Below are 21774 nucleotides of genomic sequence, written 5' to 3'. Positions count from 1 at the left end.
TTTCTAATATAATGAAAGCCATATGTGGGAAAGTTCTAATGGTTGAAGAACTTGATAAACTACAAGATTGAGTCACCTTGACTTTATACAACTTGGAGAAGATATTTCCGCCTTCATTCTTCACAATTATGGTGCATCTGCTAATTCATCTTCCTCACGAAGCAAGAGTTGGTGGACCAATTTTCTATCGATGGATGTACCCAATAGAGATGTGTTAATTGAATTACATGTTTCAAATTACTACTGATTATACCTTTTAATAAAATGTATTTATGTAGTATGTTGTTTTGTGTATAGGTTCTTAGGCAAGTTGAAGTCTTATTGTCGTAATAAGCGTTATCCAGAAGGATCAATTACTGAAGGGTATTTGGTAGAGGAATGTATGCCATTTTACTCTAGATATTTGGAAGATGTTGAAACAAGATGGGAGAGAATGTAGTGAAGATGTTAAATGACTTTCTCAAGGTCTGAATAGAATAGTTAAAAGATATAATGCTTTCCTCATTAAAGGGTTCAGGTTCCACATGAAATCTCATGAAAGATTAAGGAGGACACAAAATTGTAGTGTCATAGTAACTTCGTCAACTACAAGTTATGCTACTGTCAGGGACAATAATCCATAGGAGGGAGAGGTCGATTATTATGGAAATCTTACGGAAGTTATTGAGTTAGATTATTATGGAAAACAAAAGGTTGTGATGTTTCGGTGTGACTGGGTTGATGTAAACAGATGCATAAAAAGAGATAAATTCGGGTTTACAAAGGTGAATTTCTCTCGATTAATTCACACGGGTCAACATTTGATGGATGAACCATATGTATTTTCTTCTCAAGTGAAACAAGTATTTTATTGTCACGATTCAATGGATGACGGTTGGTATGTTGTGCTCCGAAATACTCCTAGAGACTTGATAGACATCGGGGATGGAAGTAGAGATGAAATTGAAACAAGATCAGAATGTTTATCTCTACTACCACAAAACTTAGATGAAACTGTCATAAATACAACATAATTTTAGTGGCTTCGGGAGGATGTTGATGGAGATATTTATGAAAACTGACATTACATAAGAATGTCATACGATTTTATATCTTCATTTATTTATTTATAATATTATAACCTTTAACATTTTGTCTTTTAATATGTTCACTAATTAATTCGTTTTTTATTACACATGTTTGTTTATTACAAATATCATGCCGAGGAGAAAAATAACTGATTTATGGGTTGTTCGAGCTTTTGAAGACCATGGAGAAAGAAATAATGAGGAATTGAATGCACATGAGTCTTCTGAAGTTCCTGAAACTGTTGAAGAAGAAGTATAAATTCAAGGTAAACTTCGAAACTTTATTTACTAATTTCTTCATTTTCAAAACTGACATTTAATAGTTTCTTATATAGTTGAAAATGCTAGAACGCGCAAGACTCAAGGACGTACAACTTTAAAGGAATTATATCAACTTCCTCCTGGGACTCGTGTCAAAGTTTCAAGAAATGATGTCGGTCAACCTATTAGCCCAGAAGCACGTCTTCTAGCAGGTTACTTAGGCATAGTTGGACTTAATGTGAATATGTTACCGATCAATAATGAGTCATGGAGCGAAATGCCTAATAGTAACAAAAATCAGGTGTTGGAATTTATTAAGGTAATAATGTCATTATTAGTATATACTCTATAGAAATTCAATATTAATGTATACTTACGGTGCACACTTATTTTCTGTATAGGATAAATTTTCTTTAGAGGTCTCTGACGATTATATGAAGCAAACTTTAGGGAAGAGATAGAAGGACCACAAGATCTCCTTAAAGAAGAAATACTTCAAGAATGATCTCAGCCTTGAAGAGAAGCTGCAAACATTCCCACTTGGAATGTTCAGGTACAAATGGGAAGATGCACTCAGATTTTGGAGTTCAAAAAAAGGGCAGGTATGATGTATTTTTCAGAAATAATTGTAACGAATTATAAATCATCATTAAAAGTGGTTGTTTGACATTGTAGGACCGAAAGCATGTTGGTGTTGCTAGCAGGCAACAACAAAGGTTTACGCACACGGTTGGATCGAAGAGCTTTGCTTGTATAGCTAATGAGGAGGTATTATAGATTATTGAAATTGTTTTTTGAATTCCATATACATACTAACTCATAGTAATTATATTATGGTACATTGTAGGAAAATACATCTGCTTCTAAAGTTGGCCGAATCCAACATGACACATACGAAGAATGATGGCGCACTCCTATGACTGCTGAAGCTGCAGAAATTATGGTACGTTTATTGGGTAGATGTTTTAAATTTACCTGACTTTATTTATATTTGTACCATGGCATTTTTTATTTTAATTAATTATTCACCTTATTATTAGGAAAAATTGAGGGAGAAAAGGGCAGAGTATCATGATACTAGTTCGAGTCAATGTCTTGTTAATGATGATGACATTGAAACTGAGCTATTAATAATGTTTTGGGTCCTGAAAGATATGGATGGGTGCACTTTCAAGGATCATTTGTTACTCCCACCAAATATTTTGGATCCAGTTCATCACAGTACATATCATCACATTCTCAATATTCCCAATTAGAAGTTAGTCGCTTAAAACAAAAGTTGGCTGAGATGGATCAACAAATGGCTAACATGAAAGCGAAAAATGAAGCAAGGGAAGCAGAGAGAGCATCAGCAGAAGCAGCCAGAGCAGTAGCGGAAGTACAGAGAGAAGCAGAGGCAACACAGAGAAAAGCAGTGGCAACACAGAGAAAAGAAGCGGCAGCACAGAGAGAAGCAGCATATTAACAGAGATGTGAAGAATTTGAAAAACGACTCAATGATATGATGCAGATGATATAGAAAACTCAACCTCAAAATCCACCATCATAGTTTCATTTATGTTATCAGCATTCTGTTAATGTTACTGAACCATGTTCAACTGAACTTATATTATGTTAATGAAAACTTTTATTTATTATATTGGATTTGATGTTGCATGTTATGGATATAGAGTTTGATGTTATTGTTGTCATGTTTGTTGGATAATGGAACACAATGAAAAAAGAGATTTGGGGTAATCGACAATAATTTTTTAATTGGTTAAATTTTATGTTATTTAGCGGCGTTTGTAATAAAAAAACGCCGCAATATATCATACATTTAACGGCATTTGTATAAAAAAAATGCCGTGAAATATTAACACCTATTGCGACATTTTTGATAAAAATGCCGCTAAATACCAACCTTTAGCGGCGTTTATATCCTAAAAATGCCGCTATATACCAGACCTTTAGCGGTGTTTGTATCCTAAAAACGCCGCTATATACCAGACCTTTAGCGGCGTTTGTATCCTAAAAATGCCGCTATATACCAGACCTTTAGCGGCGTTTGTATCCTAAAAACGCCGCTATATACCATACCTTTAGCGACGTTTGTATCCTAAAAACGCCGCTATATACCAGACCTTTAGCGTCGTTTGTATCCTAAAAACACCGCTATATACCAGACCATTAGCAACGTTTGTATCCTAAAAATGCCGCTATGTACTAGACCTATAGCGGCGTTTTATCTTAAAAACGCCGCTATATACCAAATCTTTAGCGGCATTTGTATCCTAAAAACGCCGCTATATACCATCCTTTTAGCGGTGTTTTCATAAAAAACCGCTAAATCTCAACACTTATTACGGCGTTTATGATAAAAACGCCGCTAAATCTCAACACCTATTGCGACGTTTGTCTATCTATTGCAGCATTTGTTGAACAAACGCCGCTATATATCGTTACCTATTGCGGCATTTTTCATTAACAAACGCCGCGATCTTTAGCGACGCTTTTTGTAGCGTTTGTCATAACACCGAAGGTGTTTTTTGCGGCGCTTAAAAATGCCACTATAGGTAAAAACAAACGCCGCAAAAAGCCTGGAAACAAAATGAACAAATGAAACATTAAAATTGGAAGAAATTAAAACGTGGGATATCTATTTTGTTTCTTCATATTTCTTTAATACCAAATCAACCCCATTCACCAAATATTCATTTTCTTAATTAATTACGCACGTGGAGCCTTGGTGTACTATGAAAAAGTAAATTAAAATAATATAGGGTAAAATATAGTATTTGTCACTAATGTATGTCTAAGTTTATCTTGTTGCCGCCAACTATGAAAATTTATATTGTGATCACTCATGTCAATTCATTATCACTTTGACCCTTTTATTATTATTCATCAGATTCTTATGTTTTTCATCAGTGGCCTCTCATTTCTTAAGTCTCTCCTTCTCAGCCCTCCTTGACGTCGTATAATTTTTTAGGTCCCCTCTTTACTTTAGGTGTCAAACAAAACTGCAGGGGCATAATCTTATGTTCATGATACTTTAATTTTAGTCCTGATATTATTAATGAATTCTTGAAGCATTCTAGGACATAGTGTAAGGAACAGAGGAAAACCTAATTATGATGCATTTTCCACAACATTCCCAATGGTATGAGAACTATATGCTCATAAGCATAGAAATTCTAAACTTCTGAGAGCCACTTTTGTTTAAAACTAGTTGTCATTAAAGTTGTAACGAACTTTAACTTTGATAGATTCATGGTTAGGCTGGACATTTCTATGTTAAAAAACATAGTGCAAAGCTGGTAAATGATGCAATTGAGGATCCATGTTTTAACTTTGATGTAATATGGAAGCTAAAACTCCCTCCTTGCATCCAAAGTTTTCTTTCAATGATGATCATCAACCGGGTTCCGACTAAGGCGGTTTTGTTATGGAGGTGATTTATTTGGATACTTTGATGTGCTGCTGCCCATGGTGTGATTTAGTAACGAAGAGTGACGATAATCTCTTTGTGGCTTTTGGATTCACTAAGCTATTACGGTCCAGTGTTTTCGAATGGTGGAATTTATCTTGAAAGGCCTCTTTATCAATTAGAGACTTGTGTACTTTATGTTTTAACGTTTATTTGTTAAGGATATTTTGAAGTATGCGGCTTATTAATCTTAGTGTTAATGAACATAGATTGATATACATATAACATGTCATACATAAATCATCATCTCATTATAAAATTCACATTTGAGAATGTCAAATGGATTAAAAGTCCATTTATGCATTTTCAGTCACTTTTTAAGAACTCACCTAGTCAGATATATCATTTTTGCCCATTAACAACTCTAGCAAGTGTACCATGCCTTATTAATTATTTATGACTAGTACAAATTCACAAATACACACAAGCTAAGTTTTAGGCATCTCAAGTCCCATTACATGCTTGAACATCTACTTAAATATGAACATCAACATGCTAACATACCAATTATTATCCCTATAGGGTATTCTAATACTTGATTGCAAAGATTAAAAATCTTAACAGGAAAATGAAACATCTTCACAGGATTGATAAATGTTCTAAATCGATATTATTTGCTTGTTAATTCTTAGATGTTATGGATTTATTTGTACAATAAAGAGGAAGCTTACTGGATCGAGAAGGTAAATTTGGGAGAGCATGTCTCAGCTATTTTCCAACGAAAGTTGCCACCAAAACTGAAAGACCAAGGTATGTTCGTAATACCCTGTAAAATTGGTAAAGTTAGGATAAAATGAGCCATGTGTGATATTGGCACCTCTAATAATGTAATGCCTCGCTCTGTTTACAATATGATTACTAATGATCCTTTAAAGGATACAAAACTATCAATTCAACTTGCTGACAGATCTGTCATTTACCCGGAATGACTCTTAGAAAATGTACCGGTGGAGGTAAACGACTTAATATTTCCCGCTGGTTTTATGTAATTTACATGGAGAATAATCACACCAGTATTTCTTTCGATATTCTATTGGGGCGTCCCTTCCTAAGTATAACGCATACAAAAATTGATGTAAGAAGTGGAATTTTAACCATGGAGTTTGATGTTGAGATCGTTAAATTTGATGTGATAAGGCAATGAGATATCCTGACAAAGTTGAGAAGATAAATTATGTTGGTATTATTGATCCATTGGAAAATGAGTTTGTAGAAACTATTTTTTCTTTTGATCTATGCAGGGAGTTAGAAGATCATTATGAGGAAATCAGGAAGTTAAGAAAAATATTTTTAGATTGTGCCAATTTAAAATTGATTCTTTCTAAGACTAAAGTTCTGCCTTCTGTTTTGCAGGCACATGAGATAGAACTGAAACAAATGCCGAAAAACTTAAAGAGTGCCTTTTTATGAGAAAATACTACTCCACCAGTTATTTTGGATAAGCTTTCAAAAGTAAAAAAGATCTGAAGAATTTCTCATAAGGAAATACTTAGTTGGAAAGCGTATAAAGTGGATGAAGTATTTCTCTTAGAACATGTAGTCTGAACCAGATCGTCGAGCTAACGACGTTAAATAAAAACGCTTTATGGGAGGTAAACCATTTTTAATTTTGTTTCATTTATTTTATTTTATTTTGATTGAGGGAATTTCATTTATTTTTTAGCAACCAAATATTTTTAATCAAGCTTAAATGATGAAGGTTTGCGCAAATTATATTTGAACAGTGTAAAAATCGGACCCAGGGGTCTATAAAAATTGCACAAAGCATTGGCAAAATTTGTTCCAGTGTAGTGCGCACCGTTTTATTAAAAACGTCACACGTTAGCATTCCCCTATTAAGGCCAACATATTTTAGCCAATCCCAAAATCATCTTTTTCCACCCATTTTGAAACATATACTTGTTGCCGCCCATTACACCCTCTCTCATTCTTTCTTTCCTTTCACGTGGGCCCCACCATTATCTTCACTTTTTAAAATTTAAAACCATTTCTTTTCCCTTTTGTTTTAACTAAAACACCTACACCCTACCCTATCACTTATTCATTATTTTAATTTCTTTTTACCATAATTTCAGCCAAATTAAAATACCACCCCACGTGCCTTTTTAAACACAAAAAAAATCCAAACTCGTAACTTTTTCATCATCCCCAAACCATACACGTCGCCTCATTCCTCTACCCACATCGGCCTTGCAATTATTTCCCATCACGTCATCCAAACACTCCGTCGTGCTCTTACCCGGTTGCTCCTCTCCATAATGGTCCACACATGACACTAGTAGAACAATGAAGCGACACTGCCACCAATCGTTCTCGACGAGCGTCGTCAGCTCAACGCACCGACCTTTAATGATGTGACAGTGATTCTGAGCAGCAACCACCGTAACTCTACCCCACACAGTGCAAGGTTGAGGCCACACACCCAACTCTCTGCCTGCGCCGTATCATTCGGCATTCGCACTCATTGCCTCTCTCTAGACCGAGCACTGTTCGTTGTTCATACTCTGCTACTCTCTCTATCACCGTTATTTCAGTCCATGCCAACCGTTACCTCTTCTTCCTCACATCCACGCCCGTCGGATTTCTCATCATGTTCAATGCATTCGACAGCATCCAAAAAATTCTCTCGAGGTAAATTTGGATCCGATTTTCGTTCAACCATTACTAATGTACTATCTCGTTTATGGCTTTATAGGGGATTTAGATGTTAGTTTTCCACCTATCGCACACTTGATGATGTTTCTAGTTCACAACATCAACCCAGACAACCCACTTTTCCGTCCCAGCGCCTCTCGCCGTGGCCGTAGTCGATAGTAAATCCGGGGATTACTCTATTCCTTATCTTGTACTTTAATTTTACGTTTTGAGGCAAAACGATTTAAGTGAGGGGGAGTAGAGTATAGTTTGAATTTCCCATTGCTTATTTTTATGTTTTGATGCTAGTTTGTGTTGATTGGATTTGTGGAAAATTTCATTGAATTCCTTTGTCTTGTTGAACATTTTTGGTAGCCATGCTTGTTTGGAAACACATAATTGTTTAGGTTAGGATATTCTTGATAGAAGATAGCATGAATAGTGATCAAGTTAGATTTCTTATGATATTCCATGATTTTGTTGTTGAAATGTGCTTAGCTCAATGTATGAAAACAATTTGGTGAGATTTGAGCCTTTACGAGCATATCATTTTTCTCTCATTTTGTTGGATTGAGTGTATCGAATTTGACATTGGTATTCTAGAACCTGCATTTTAAATACTGTCAAGATTACACATGAACATGATGCTTAAAAATGATTTAGGCACTTTAGTATTAACCACTCCGTTTTACCCACTAAATTGCCTACCCATGTATTTTCCCCTAGTTAACCACTCTTGAGCCTATTCTCATTCTTTGTTTTCACCACATTTATAAACTTGATTCTTTTTATTTTATCCCGCTTTTCTACCCTTTTTAGGACAAATGAACAATATATCCGGTGTATGCTCCATGAACAGAAGAATATTTATGGTGTGATGTACAAAAGAGATGAAAAAAGGTTCTTATTTCATTTTTCGGAAAAAAACAACAAAAGTAGTAGATTGAAAAAGAAAAAAAGAAAAGAAACATAAAGAAACATGAGCAAAAAAATGAAAAAACAAAGCAACAACACAAGTACGGAAAAATCAAATTCAATTTGTGTTGTTTGATGGTATCGTGTCTTTTGTCTTGTTGTACTTGGTCAATTGATGGAGTATAACTAATTATTTGTAGTTCATTGTCTTGAATTTTTAGCCATATATTTAGCCTTTTCCATACCTTTACCTAAGCCCTATTACAACCAATAAAAGACCCTTTGATTTATGCATCTTGTTCTTATTAGTAGTGGAGATTTGATTTACTTGCAGGCTTATGGTAATGTTGTGTCGGTTCTGACATTGAGCGTTTCTATACCCCAAACACATTAAGTGATTTGAGTGAATCCCAGTAAGGTGTTGAGTTATGGGCATTGAGATTAATGAATAAATGGATGTTACAATTGTATTTAACTTGTTCCAATTGGTGATATTCAATTGATTGGTGTCTTGACTTGGATAATTATTTTGGTGTCTACCTTGCTGACTTGGATAATTATTGTGGTCTCTACCTTGCTTTCTCGAATGTGCGACTTGACAAAGAAAGGTAAATGGAATTTTATGACTGATTTGATTATATCATAATTGAGGAAAAGCATGAGATAAATGAGGAGGAATTTGATGAGTGTTCTAAATCGTTATTATTTGCTTGTTAAATCTTCGATCTTATGGATTTATTACTACTGACTTGGTTGTGTTATGCTTATTTTCATGCAGGATCTTACTTTTCAGAATTAGCAGTAAAACGAGTGTATTCTGTATTTTGTTTATTATTTGGTCACGACTGGAGACATGGGCACGACTCTGGGCATGACACAGTCTGATGTGGCATTCTCTAGAAGGTCCAGTAAGCATCAGTTTTCTAGAAGATCTAGTTAGCGCCTTTTGGAAGGTGGAGAGACAGAGATATCTTAGGAGACTTATTTTTTAAATTTTAAAGTTTGAATTTAGAAAACATTTGGAATTATCTTTAGGGAATTTTAGAAAACATTTGGAATTATCTTTAGGGTTATTTTAATTTTAATTTCTTTGTTTATCTCTAAGTTTTTAGAGACTATAAATACCTTCTTGAAGTAAGCCTAAACACACAACTCATAATTTACCCTCTTGAAGTAAGCCTAAACACACAAATCAGAATTTATTCTTCTTCTCCATTCTAGTTTTATAAAAGTTCTCTCTTTTATTTTTCAAGTTTTCAATTTTCTTTTCTTTTTAAGTTTTGTTTTTAAATATGCTAAGTATAACTTTTGTCATGCTTAGCTAATTTTTTCATAAGCCGAGAGCTGAAGCGATGACTCAATTCCAACGTGAGAATTGAAAATTACTTGAATAACTTCGGAATATCTCTCTCAATCTCTGCGCTTATTTTTCAAAATCAAAACAGTTTTCAAAATCAAATATTGACTTTGCTCAAGATGTTGTTGCGATTAAATGTGTGGGAGGAAGGATCGGCTTATTGAAAGGACATTTGACTTCCTGGGAACACAGTTGGCGAGATAGCCTTGCCGAGAGATATTTGAGATCGAAATTAGTAGTTATTGAAACAACAATCTGAGTCGGTCTTCACGAACTTAAATTGTTATTGATATACGACAATTGATGTTGATCAGATCAATTTCCGAAGCCGAAATCAAAGATTGCCTTTGGGTATTCGGTATACAAAATAGAGTCACGAGGATTGCCCTTATAGACAAAGTAACATGAATCCCGAAGGGAAAATCTAATTCGATGATATATAAGAAATTGAGCCAAAACGAGGCTTGAGGCTGTTTTACCATATTCATTTTCAACCTTAAATTTTTATTTTCTTTATTTTTCTTTAAATCGCTTTTATTATTATTTAATCTCTTTTTACCAAAACAGAAATTTGGAATTTTCTAAGTCCTTGAGGGTCGACCCCTTGCTTCTCTTTACTATGTATTTCCTTTATTTATTAATTGAGAATGAGTAATTTATTTTGAAATCAAAACGACAATTGTCAAGGATGAACCTACATATATCATGGTAGGGTTACTGTTACCCCAAATGTTTTGGTCCAATGGCATTTTGGTCCCTATTAGTTTAAATTTTATTCAAGTTATGCCTTAACCTTAATAATATTTGGATTTAAATACTAAATTGGACCCTAATTTTTTATGCTAAACATCCTAACCCTTCTTGGTATTTGATCCTAATTTCTTCTCAAGCTATAAACAAAACTAATATTTAGGAACTCTAATTCGATTATTTCTTTTGCAAGATATTTTGATTCTTGGTTTATATTTTGAGATATTTTAGGTTTTAAGTTCATTCAAGTTGCAACCAGCCGAAATAACTTATACAACAAATCAAAACTTACAAAGGTAATGCATGACTTATAACTGTGAGTATAAAGGGTACAAACCATTGAATATAATTAAAGAATAAAAATAAGAAAGCTTGGATACATCATTGTACGGCATATTGAGAGTGGGAGAAATGTTGAAATGGTATATATAAGGTCTAGTTGTTTCAGAAGTCCATTCATAATTGATTTGCAGTCATTTATTAATTCATTTTGATATATTATAAAGAGAGAAACAATACAACATCCAACCACACATTAAAACTTGAACATATTCAAAAGTTTTAATTGAGAAACCCCTTATTATCCGCTGTCTTTTGAGCCATCAATTCCCTTATTAACTACTTCTTGGTCAAAGAAACCAAAATGCTAACCCTCCTATCGAACACTGAATTAATTAAAGCGTCCTCCACATTTGCAGCAAGCCTTGCGAATAACTTGTCAATTATTGCATCTCCAAAATGATTGCAGATCATTGGCTCTATAACAGCTCTGATGGTATTTGCAATATTTTTCCCCATTTGCGTATAAATGTTGAAACCAAAGTCTTTGTTACGGAGCATCTCATTTGTATTTATAGGATCGGCATCCACTTCGAAAACTTGTAGATCAGTAATTTCAAATGATCCTTCCCTCTCCGCAATCTCAGCCACTTCTTCTTTGCAAGGTGTATAAAAGGAAGGTTGAATGAATCCACATCTCTCTCTTCTACAACTCCCTGGAATTCATAATTTAGTTTATTGCAATTTGCATTCAACTATTCATAGAAATAGAGTAAATGGATCATCTGGCACCTGCGCAACCAAATCAAGAAGTGATTTAGCAACAAACTCCCAACTATAGTCTTCGTTGGAGGGGTTGACATTTTTCCTAGCCATAAAGGTTAGCACCATACGGCCTTGGGATATAATTTCTTTGGAGCGTAAGCTTATAAAGTTTTGAAGTCTTTCTGAAATTGGTCGGCATATGCTTGGAAAACATTGCGAGGACTTGATCTTGCTATGTATACGTTTTCTTTATTGTTCTCTAGCCCAATTGGGAGCTAATGACAAGATCAAATTTAAATGGCATTAAAATAGTTTCTTTATTAGATCAAAGAGAAGGGTTTTGGTCAAGTGACGGACCTTTGTGAGACAATGAAGCGCATAGGAAGAATTGACAAAGTTGAGGTTTCTAGTTGGAAACAGTCTATCATAGAAAGAGCCCGCCACTCCTATAAAGCACCTTTCTTGTACCTTATCTCATTTCTCTTTCTTCAGCCTCTCAATGAAATCAGGAACCGACCTAAACACAGAGTTGAAGTCATTGTCTGGGAGATCATTTAGAAGCACTTCAAACTCTGGAAATTTCAACTCTTCTCGCTTACGTATCCCACGGATAGTGTCAATAACTTGAGATATAGTGTGGAAGGTGTTAGGTCCTGAAGAGCAACCCAAGTCTGCCACCTTTATACAAGCTGGAGCCATTTCCTTGAACATATCTCTAATGGAATCTTGCACAATGATTGGTGTTACCTTTGATATCACTGCTTTCTGAAAGCACAAACAACTAGTTAACATGGTAATTTTTGAAAAATAAAATGTAACATATATAAGCAGATATCATGTAATAACGGACTTGAAAAACTGAATTTTTTTTTTTTGCTCGGCAAAGGTGAATTTATTTAATTAAAACTACAGCCGAAGTTATAGTTATGAGTCTCGTTAAAAACCTCTCTAAACTAATTAGAAAAAAATAGTACTTCATAAGAGAACAAAACAATCATAACGAACCAATACAAAAACCAGAACACTGAAAGGAACACCACCACCTACAAAGGCAACTCTAGAGCAGAAAGCACCACCATCCTAATGAAGCAAAACACTACAACTAGGCTTCCTAATGCCACCAAGCTTGGAGGCAGGAAGCTCTCAACAAACCAACAATCACCAGCTAAGCAACCATTCCACTAGAGTTTTTCAACTAGGAAATCAATTTCAGAACACATAGACCACATTTTCCATGGACGATTAAACGGATTCACAATCCAATTTAAAATCACCCTAGAAGCAATTTCCACTATCAGCATCGCCTTCCTCGCCCAACTTGCCTCCACAAATAGCTCCAAAGCTATTTTAAAGAAAACAACTTAGCATTTTATTCTAATAAATGCTTGGTTTGTTTAGTAGTGGATGAAATGTACTTTTCATTATTTTATTCCTGCAGATAAAGCGGCCAATGTTTTGTTAGTGTGGAAAATAAAGTTATGAATAATAATAAAATAAAAAATTAAATATTAAAATTATAAGAAATTAAAACGTGGGAATCGGTCCATACCCTTTATTTCTTCAATATCAAACTAACCCCAAAAACCTTACCTTTTTTTATGAATTACGCGCGTGGAGTCTTTAAAGTAACAAAATTAATCCACTTGTCTTTATATATATATATATAAGGATGATAGTAAGATTTAATATCATGGGTTAAAACTTGAGAACTTTTATTAAATGTTTAAGAATACAAAATTTTAAGGAGTACGAAATTAAATTATTAATATAAAATTCAAAAAATATTTTAAAATCAATAAGTATGATTGCACCTTAATATCCCTCGATTCATCCTCGACATATGACCAAGATAATTTATAATCCCAAACTATAAATTTAAAATATGAATTACGCCACGTGAAGTCTTTGAAGTTACAAAACGTGGAAATCGACCAATGGAGTCTTTCTATGAATCCACTGCCCCTTTCCCTACATACACTATGATTGATGTAGGGATGTATACAAGATTTTATATCAGGAATGTGAATTTAAGAACCTATATTAAAAATTTAGAGGTACAAAATTATAAAATTTCAAAGAGCATGAAATTAAATTATCAATATAAAATGAAAAGAAATATTTAAAATATATAACAATTTAAAATTTAAAGAAAGTGTACCGCATTTCAACATCCCTCCAATCCACTTCTAATCAATGTCTAAGAGAATTTATGATTTCAAATTGTGAATGCATGCTTTTTAATATTAGTTTGATTAATTTATTTCGAGAGATTTAGATCAAAACTTGTTGGTTGGAAATGCAGATCCCTTTCGTTCGCAGTCAGAGTTATGTTGATTAATTCGATCCTCTTAGCACTCCCTATGTACTTCATGTCAGTTTTGTAAGTCCCAAAAATGGTTTTGAGGAAGCTGGAAAAGATGAGAAGGAATTTTCTGTGGGGTAATTGGTCAGGATCCAGGAAATTATGTAAAGTCAGTTGGAGCACAATTTAAAAAAAAATGGTGGTGCAGGGTTGATTAACATAAGAGCGAAAAATAGCGCTTTGTAAGCCAAGTGGGGGTGGAGATTCTTCTTAGAAAAAGAGGCGTTATGGTCTAAAGTAATAAGCACAAAGTATGGAGATTCGATATAGAGGGAGGTGGATAGAAAGCGATACGCAAAAAAGATGTCAACTATATGGAAGGGTGTCTTGAAGAATTTGTCAAAATCAGATGTCAGGAGTTGACTGAACTTTGAGGCAATCAGATTGAAACTGGGGGACGGGAAAACAATCAGATTCTCGGAAGACTCCTGGTGTGGTGATAGGCCCTTTGGGTCCACCTTCCCGGCTAAATTACATAACTGACACCGTTTGTTTTTAATTTTACTTTTCTAACACCGTTCGACCAATATTTCCAAAACTAGCACCCTTTCTGCTGAGTTGGCAAAGGCGCGTCCCCGGGGACGCGCTTTACCCGTGTTTTCGCTGAGTTGGATGCCATGTGTGAAAGGCGCCTTTGCCATATCAGCAGACACGTGTGGAAGGCGCATCCCCGGGGACGCGCCTTCCATTAAATGTCATAAATGCCCCCATCCGTTTTTCCTAACTACCCCTCCTCCTCCCTTATATAAACCCCCTCAACCCTCACTCATTCTTCACACCAAAATCATCTTCTCCTCTCTTATATAACTCAAATTCTCCAACTATTTGAGTTTTAAATTTGTTATTAGTGGTAAGAAATTTATTTTTATGTTAGTATTTTTTTAAATAGTTATTATTTTTTATATTAATATATTTATGTAAATATTATTTTTTATTAAAATAATATTTATATAATTATTATTTATTTAGAATTATTAATTTTTTTGCTAATTATATTGTTTTGTCTACAGTTATAATGGAAAACGAAATGCTGTTGCGATTGGATATTGATCATATCTCCAGACATTTTAGCGATATGGTAATATTTTTTATAATTAATGTTAATATTTAAATTTATTTTATTTTAAAGTTATTATGAATTTATATTAATTTTTACTTTTTATATATATATTATTTAGGATGCTGATCGTATTTTAGAAACTTTTATTAAAAATCCACGTATACCGACACCGGAACGTATTTTGCCATATTTGGCTTCTGCTGGGTTCGGGTATATTGCAACAATTATAGGCGGTTGCAAACTCGAACCTGTCCTAATTTCTGCACTGATTGAGAGGTGGAGGCCCGAGACACACACTTTTCACCTTCCATGTGGAGAGGCAACAATTACATTGGAGGATGTCTCTATGCATCTGGGGCTTCCCGTCGACGGAAATATGATGTGTGGTATGGCGGATGGTGATTGGCAATCAATGTGCATTGATTATCTTGGAGCTGCTCCGCCAGAGTTTAATGGAGGTAGAATAGCTTTATCTTGGTTGAAAGCTAATTTTGAGGTTTTAAATGAAAATGCTTCAGAGGATCAAGCAAAGGCATGTGCTCGGGCATATATTCTACGAATAATTGGAGGAATATTGATGCCCGACAAATCTCGCAACCAGGTGCATTGTATGTGGTTGCGGCATCTGATCGATTTTGATGAAGCTGGAAGATATAGTTGGGGTGCTGCAGTTTTGGCATTTCTCTTTAGAGAAATGTGTCGGGCGACGAATTATAAGAAAACTGCTATCGGTGGATGTCTTCTGCTTCTACAATCATGGGCGTGGTTCCGCATGCCTTTCTTATGCCCGATCGTGAATGAACCATACGTATTCCCCTTATTGTTGAGGTAATTTTCGAACTAAATTTTGATTTAAATATTTTCAATTAAATAGGGTGATATTTAGTTTATATTATATTTCATAGGTGGTCGATGAAAAGAAAGGACCATAAAAGTATACCTACTGGGTTAGAGGAAATTCGTTTACTTATTGATACGAAAGCTGGGTCTGAGGTATGTTTTTAAATTTGTTTAATTATTAATATTTTAATTTAAAATATTAGATATAATTAGAATATTTTATTTATTTGAATTGTATATTTATATTTCAGTTTCAGTGGATACCTTATGCGAGCGATGAAGTGAAAGCTTGCATCCCACCCCACCTTAGTGGGTCATTAGAGGTATGGATATCGGTTATACCTCTTATATGTTATGCTATTATTGAGTGGCATCCAGTTGATCGCGTGCTCCGTCAGTATGGTTGTACGCAATATATTCCTGGAGCTCCTAGAAATTTAGACGACGTGCATAACATAGATAGACAGGGAAAGAAAGATGTTAACTGGGTGGTGAGACACAGAGATTGGATTGCGCTTTAGGAGAACCGATATACACTGTTGGCCCCTCGACAATATTACGCTGAAACTGGTCATATGGTTACGGATAACTATATGGACTGGTTTAATGAAAATGGGAAGCCGTTTCTACTTTCGGCGGAAGCACGAGGGGTTAACATTCCTAGGCGCCGAGAAAGACGTCAACCGTCTCAATATCATCGTCCCCCGACGCGTGGACGGAGAGAAGGCGCTACCGGTTCTGCATCAGTCCCACCACAACATCCTTATTCGTCGATGTCGCAGGGGTACATGCCCAGCCCTCCACTTCATATGCCAAGCCCACCAGTTTATATGCCATCTCCACAGGGTTACATTCCGAGCCCGCAGGGTTACATTCCTAGCCCGCCAGGTTACATGCCTAGCCCGCCAGGTTACATGCCTAGCCCGCAGGGTTTTATACCATATGGAGGTGCATATACGACTATGTTTAATGATCCAGCATATGCTTCATATGCATCTTATTTGGTTGGTGGTGCTTCTCCGTAGACACCTCAATCTTCATCTGGATCACATACATCGATGCCAATGTTTCCACAGTTTCCACAGTTCCCGGGGAGCGGTGGGATTGTTACTAGCACTCCTCCAGGGTCGTTATTTTATACAGGCCCTTCAGCCCCTTCAGCGTCATCTACACCAAATGAAGAAAATGCTGCTGATGATGATAGTGAAGATGAGGAGACTGAAGAACAAGTTCCACGAAGAAATCCTCCACGAAATAGGCAACCACCGCCATGTGGAACTCATTCGAGAAGACGACATCGGTGATCCAGTTATATTTAATGTTATTTAAATAATTAAATTTCAGAATTTTATGTAATTTGGTTATGTTATTTAAATGTTTCATGGTTGTTACATACATATTTTTTAATGTTATTTTTTATTCACATTTAACATTAAATGTTTGATAAATTTTTTTAAAATACAAATTATATTATTCGAAATTTAAAATAAAAATAAAAATAATATTATTCAAATTTAAATTTAAAATATAAATTATAGTATTCGAAATTTAACATTAAATTTCAACTTAATATTCCAATTGTATTCGAAATTAAAAGTTATATTCCAATTATAGTTCACAATACTTAAATTGAAATTAAATTTATCCATACATATGATTTTATCATTAACATATATATTAAAACGTATACATTAAAATCAACTTATGTTGAGTTCATCGATCGACGGAATCAACCAAGAGGGGGGTGAATTGGCAATTTATTCAATGTCACATTTCAATGCTCATTCCATACAATTTCAATGTCACAATCAACTTATCACTTCACATTTATTCAATTTATCCATAACATTTTATCTAATTTATTCAAACTTCACATAACGTTTTAATTTAAGTTATTCTTAACTTGTTGAACTTTCAAAAGAAGTTAAATTTAAGTTATTCCCCGAGGGACATGAGTGACATAATAGGGCAATGATAATATTCTCTGACGAAATAATGGAAGGCGCGCCCCCGGGAACGCGCCTTCATGTGAATAGTGAAATAATAGGTACTGATATATCTAGTGTCCCCGAGGGACATGAGTGACATAATAGGGCAATGATAATATTCTCTGACGAAATAATGGAAGGCGCGCCCCCGGGAACGCGCCTTCATGTGAATAGTGAAATAATAGGTACTGATATATCTAGTGTCCCCGAGGGACATGAGTGACATAATAGGGCAATGATAATATTCTCTGACGAAATAATGGAAGGCGCGCCCCCGGGAACGCGCCTTCATGTGAATAGTGAAATAATAGGTACTGATATATCTAGTGTCCCCGAGGGACATGAGTGACATAATAGGGCAATGATAATATTCTCTGACGAAATAATGGAAGGCGCGCCCCCGGGAACGCGCCTTCATGTGAATAGTGAAATAATAGGTACTGATATATCTAGTGTCCCCGAGGGACATGAATGACATAATAGGGCAATGATAATATTCTCTGACGAAATAATGGAAGGCGCGCCCCCGGGAACGCGCCTTCATGTGAATAGTGAACCGATTATAGACACTATTATATGCAACGTATTATAAACTTTCAAAACAAACTTCAGTTCACAATCTTTCAAATTCTCAAATTCCCAAACTCTAAATTCTCAAATTCTCTGAAAATGAGTCGTCTTTCTGCTGTTGTTTTGTATGATGGAGAAATTAAGGAAGCTGAAGAGGGGGTTGTTTTTGAGTCAGATCATTATATCCCCTTAACCTTGAAGAGAAACATCACAATTGAGGAGTTAATCACAAAAATTTCGTTAAAGATTCGTGTAGCAGGCCAGAGAAGACTATCTTCACTTCAATACAGATTTCCTACTGAACTTTTTCCGCTCACGTATACATCATTTCAGCTTTCAAATGATGATGATGTTTCTATGATGGTTGATGCTCATATGGGGAGTACACAATCTCTTATTGAAATGTATGCCACTTTTATTGAGGTTCGTGTAACTCGTGGTCTCTCATATTCCTCTCACTTTGGCATTGCATATCAAACTGATCAAGTTGATAGCCCGACACAACTTATCTGTAATGATTTCACATCATTAATGGCGGATCCAACGCCATATACCATGCCATCAAGTTCAATAGGAAGGCATTCATCTGCAACTGCTTATGATCTCAACCCACGTGGCTTCACCAATAATCCATATGGCAACATCTCTTCTACTTCAAGGGGCAGACATTCATCTGCCAATGTTTTCGACTTACATATGGAAATGCCAACGAGACGACAGTCTATTCACATCCCACATGATACAATGGCCTCAAGTTCAAGGGGAGGACACGCAAGCGGGAACTTATTTGACCTCAACATTGGATTATCGGAGGAACCCTCATCTCCACCAGAAGAACCTCTTCGGGAGCCAGGTGCAGATGGTGCTGAAACGGGATTATTCGTTGAACCTGACTCACCACAGTTTAACGTACATTCTGATGATGACGAGGATGACGTTCCGATAAATACAACACCAGCCGAACTTCCTGCACATATGTATGAGGCTGATTATGATGCAATGTATGAGCCTGAATTTCCAGATCTTCCTGATGTTGGCAACTATGGACTTCAATCATCAGTCAATGACGGTAATTTACATATTGGAATGGAGTTCGCATCGAAGGAGGAAGCAATGATGGCAATAAAGAGTTACAATATTCGTAACTCAGTTCAGTCCCGAGTTGATCGATCTAACACGGAGAAATATGTCTGCTACTGCGTCCAACGTCACAACGGATGTCAATGGATGGTCCGTGTATCAAAGAGGAAGAGGAAGAACAACTTATGGGAACTAACAAGATACAACGGTCCTCATACATGTTGTGCAACAAGTATAAACCAGGATCATCCCAACTTGGACTCCAACATTATTTGTCAAGCAATCATGCCCATTGTGAAGCAAAGCTCTCATATAGCTGTTGCAGTGTTGATTTCTGCTATACAGTCACAATATGGGTACACTGTCTCATATAAAAAAGCGTGGTTGGCAAAACAGAATGCCATTTGCAAACTTCATGGCGAATGGGATTCCTCTTACAACGAGCTGCCCAGTTGGTTTCATGTTGTGCAAAGACTTAATCCCGGGACAATTGTTGAGTTCGAAACTCAACATCATTACGTGAATGATCGAATGGTTCGCGATCGCTGCCAATTTTACCGAGTCTTTTGGACTTACCCTCAGTGTATTAATGCAGTCAAGTACTGTAAACCAATTGTCCAAATTGATGGTACTTTCTTGTATGGAAAATACAAGCAAGTTTTATTATTGGCTGTGGTCCAAGATGGAAACCGCAATATTCTTCCTGTTGCGTTTGCCCTCGTTCAAGGAGAAGACACTGAGTCTTGGGCTTTTTTCCTTAAAAATTTACGTTTACATGTTGTCACCAGGGAACGACTATGCATTATTTCAGACCGAGGAGCCGGGATAAAAGCAGCAATGGACTCTTTGGGTACAATGTATAGACCTCCACATGTTCAACATCGTTATTGTGTCCGTCATATTGCTGCAAACTATTACGGAAAATACAAGAAGAACGATGAACGTCAGTTAGTCGTGCGGATGGGTATGTTACTTTTTCCCAATTTTTCTATCAATTTCTTATTACTTATTTATACTTCATATTAACTATTACATATTCCTAATGGCTTAGGTTACGAACTCTTACCTCAAAGGTTTGAGTCGATGCTACAAGAGCTGTTTGGCAAAAATAAGAAGGGGTGTGAGTACATTATGGACATCAGCAAAGAAATGTGGACAAATGCATATGACGGGGGGTATCGCTATGGTCATATGACAACAAACTTGGCTGAAGCAATAAATTCAACCTTAAAGGGGGCGCGTCATTTACCAGTCACGGCGTTGGTCAAAACGACTTATTTTCGTTTGGGTCAACTCTTTGCAAAACTCGGTGGACAAGCTCTTACTTGGATGCAAAACGGACATATTTACCACCCAAGACTAGTAGCCGATTTACAGAAAAAAGTGGCTACATCAAATGGGATGTTAGTTACAAATTTTTCTCGCACCCGTGAATTGTTTCGTGTAACCGAAATGCCACGTCCGCTGCAAGGGATTGAAGCTAACTCTTTCAGAGTTAATCTGCAAGAGAGGTGGTGTGATTGTGGTTTCTTTCAAGCACTCAAATATCCATGCTCTCATGTCATTGCTGCTTGCTCACATTCGCATTTGGACTACAAAAATTATGTTGATCCCGTATACCAACTTTCACAAGTTTTCAATGTATATGAATTTGAGTTTCCGCCCATAGGAAACGAAAGAGACCCAAATGAGATTCAAACTTGGCTTACAATTGTACCAGATCCATTGCTATTGAGGGACTCAGGTCGTCCAAAATCTACTAGAATACATTGTGATATGGATATTCGGGAGAAGTCAACAGAACAAAAACGATGTGGGCATTGTAGAAACATCGGGCACAATAGAAAAAAATGTCCAGCTCTGTTATCATCATATAACCGTTAACTCTTATGTAATTAAAGTTTTTAAATGAATGTTTTTATTTCTAATAATTTAATGTTATTGCATTTATATAATTTGTCAATGTATGTACACCTAAATAATTTTTTTTAACTTTTAAATACATAAATATATTTAATATATTTATTTAATATAATATTTAATATTATTAGTTATAATTTTTTTTAAAATATAATAATAATTCCACCTTCTAAGTAGAGAAAAATATTAAATTAAACAAATTAAAAGTTATTAAAAAATTTATGTATACGATGACACATTTCATGTTCTGATTAGAGGATTAAATTTATTAAATTAAATTTTCAATAAGACTAATTTTATAAAATATGTAAGTCTTGAAGATTAAATATGTAATTATACTAATTTATTAACTTATGCATTAATATTTTCGTTAAATATTGATATGAGATGACTATATTGATTGATAACATTTAAATAATTAACTGATAAATTAATAGATCGATAATCAAAATCAAAA

The 21774-nt window shown here is 35.3% G+C and overlaps 1 long non-coding RNA gene across 1 annotated transcript; it reads left to right on the top strand.

Moving 5' to 3' along the window:
• Positions 1-1186: 1186 nt before the first annotated feature.
• LOC120206436 lies at positions 1187-1858 on the top strand. Its single transcript, XR_005524114.1, has 3 exons — positions 1187-1333; positions 1403-1647; positions 1730-1858. It is a non-coding gene; the product is annotated as an uncharacterized LOC120206436 (long non-coding RNA).
• Positions 1859-21774: the final 19916 nt, after the last annotated feature.

The sequence above is a fragment of the Hibiscus syriacus genome, unplaced genomic scaffold (assembly GCF_006381635.1).
Source record: "Hibiscus syriacus cultivar Baekdansim isolate YM2019G1 unplaced genomic scaffold, ASM638163v2 tig00000477_pilon, whole genome shotgun sequence".
In the NCBI taxonomy this organism is placed as follows: domain Eukaryota; kingdom Viridiplantae; phylum Streptophyta; class Magnoliopsida; order Malvales; family Malvaceae; genus Hibiscus; species Hibiscus syriacus.
This window is presented reverse-complemented; position numbering and strand designations above follow the sequence as displayed.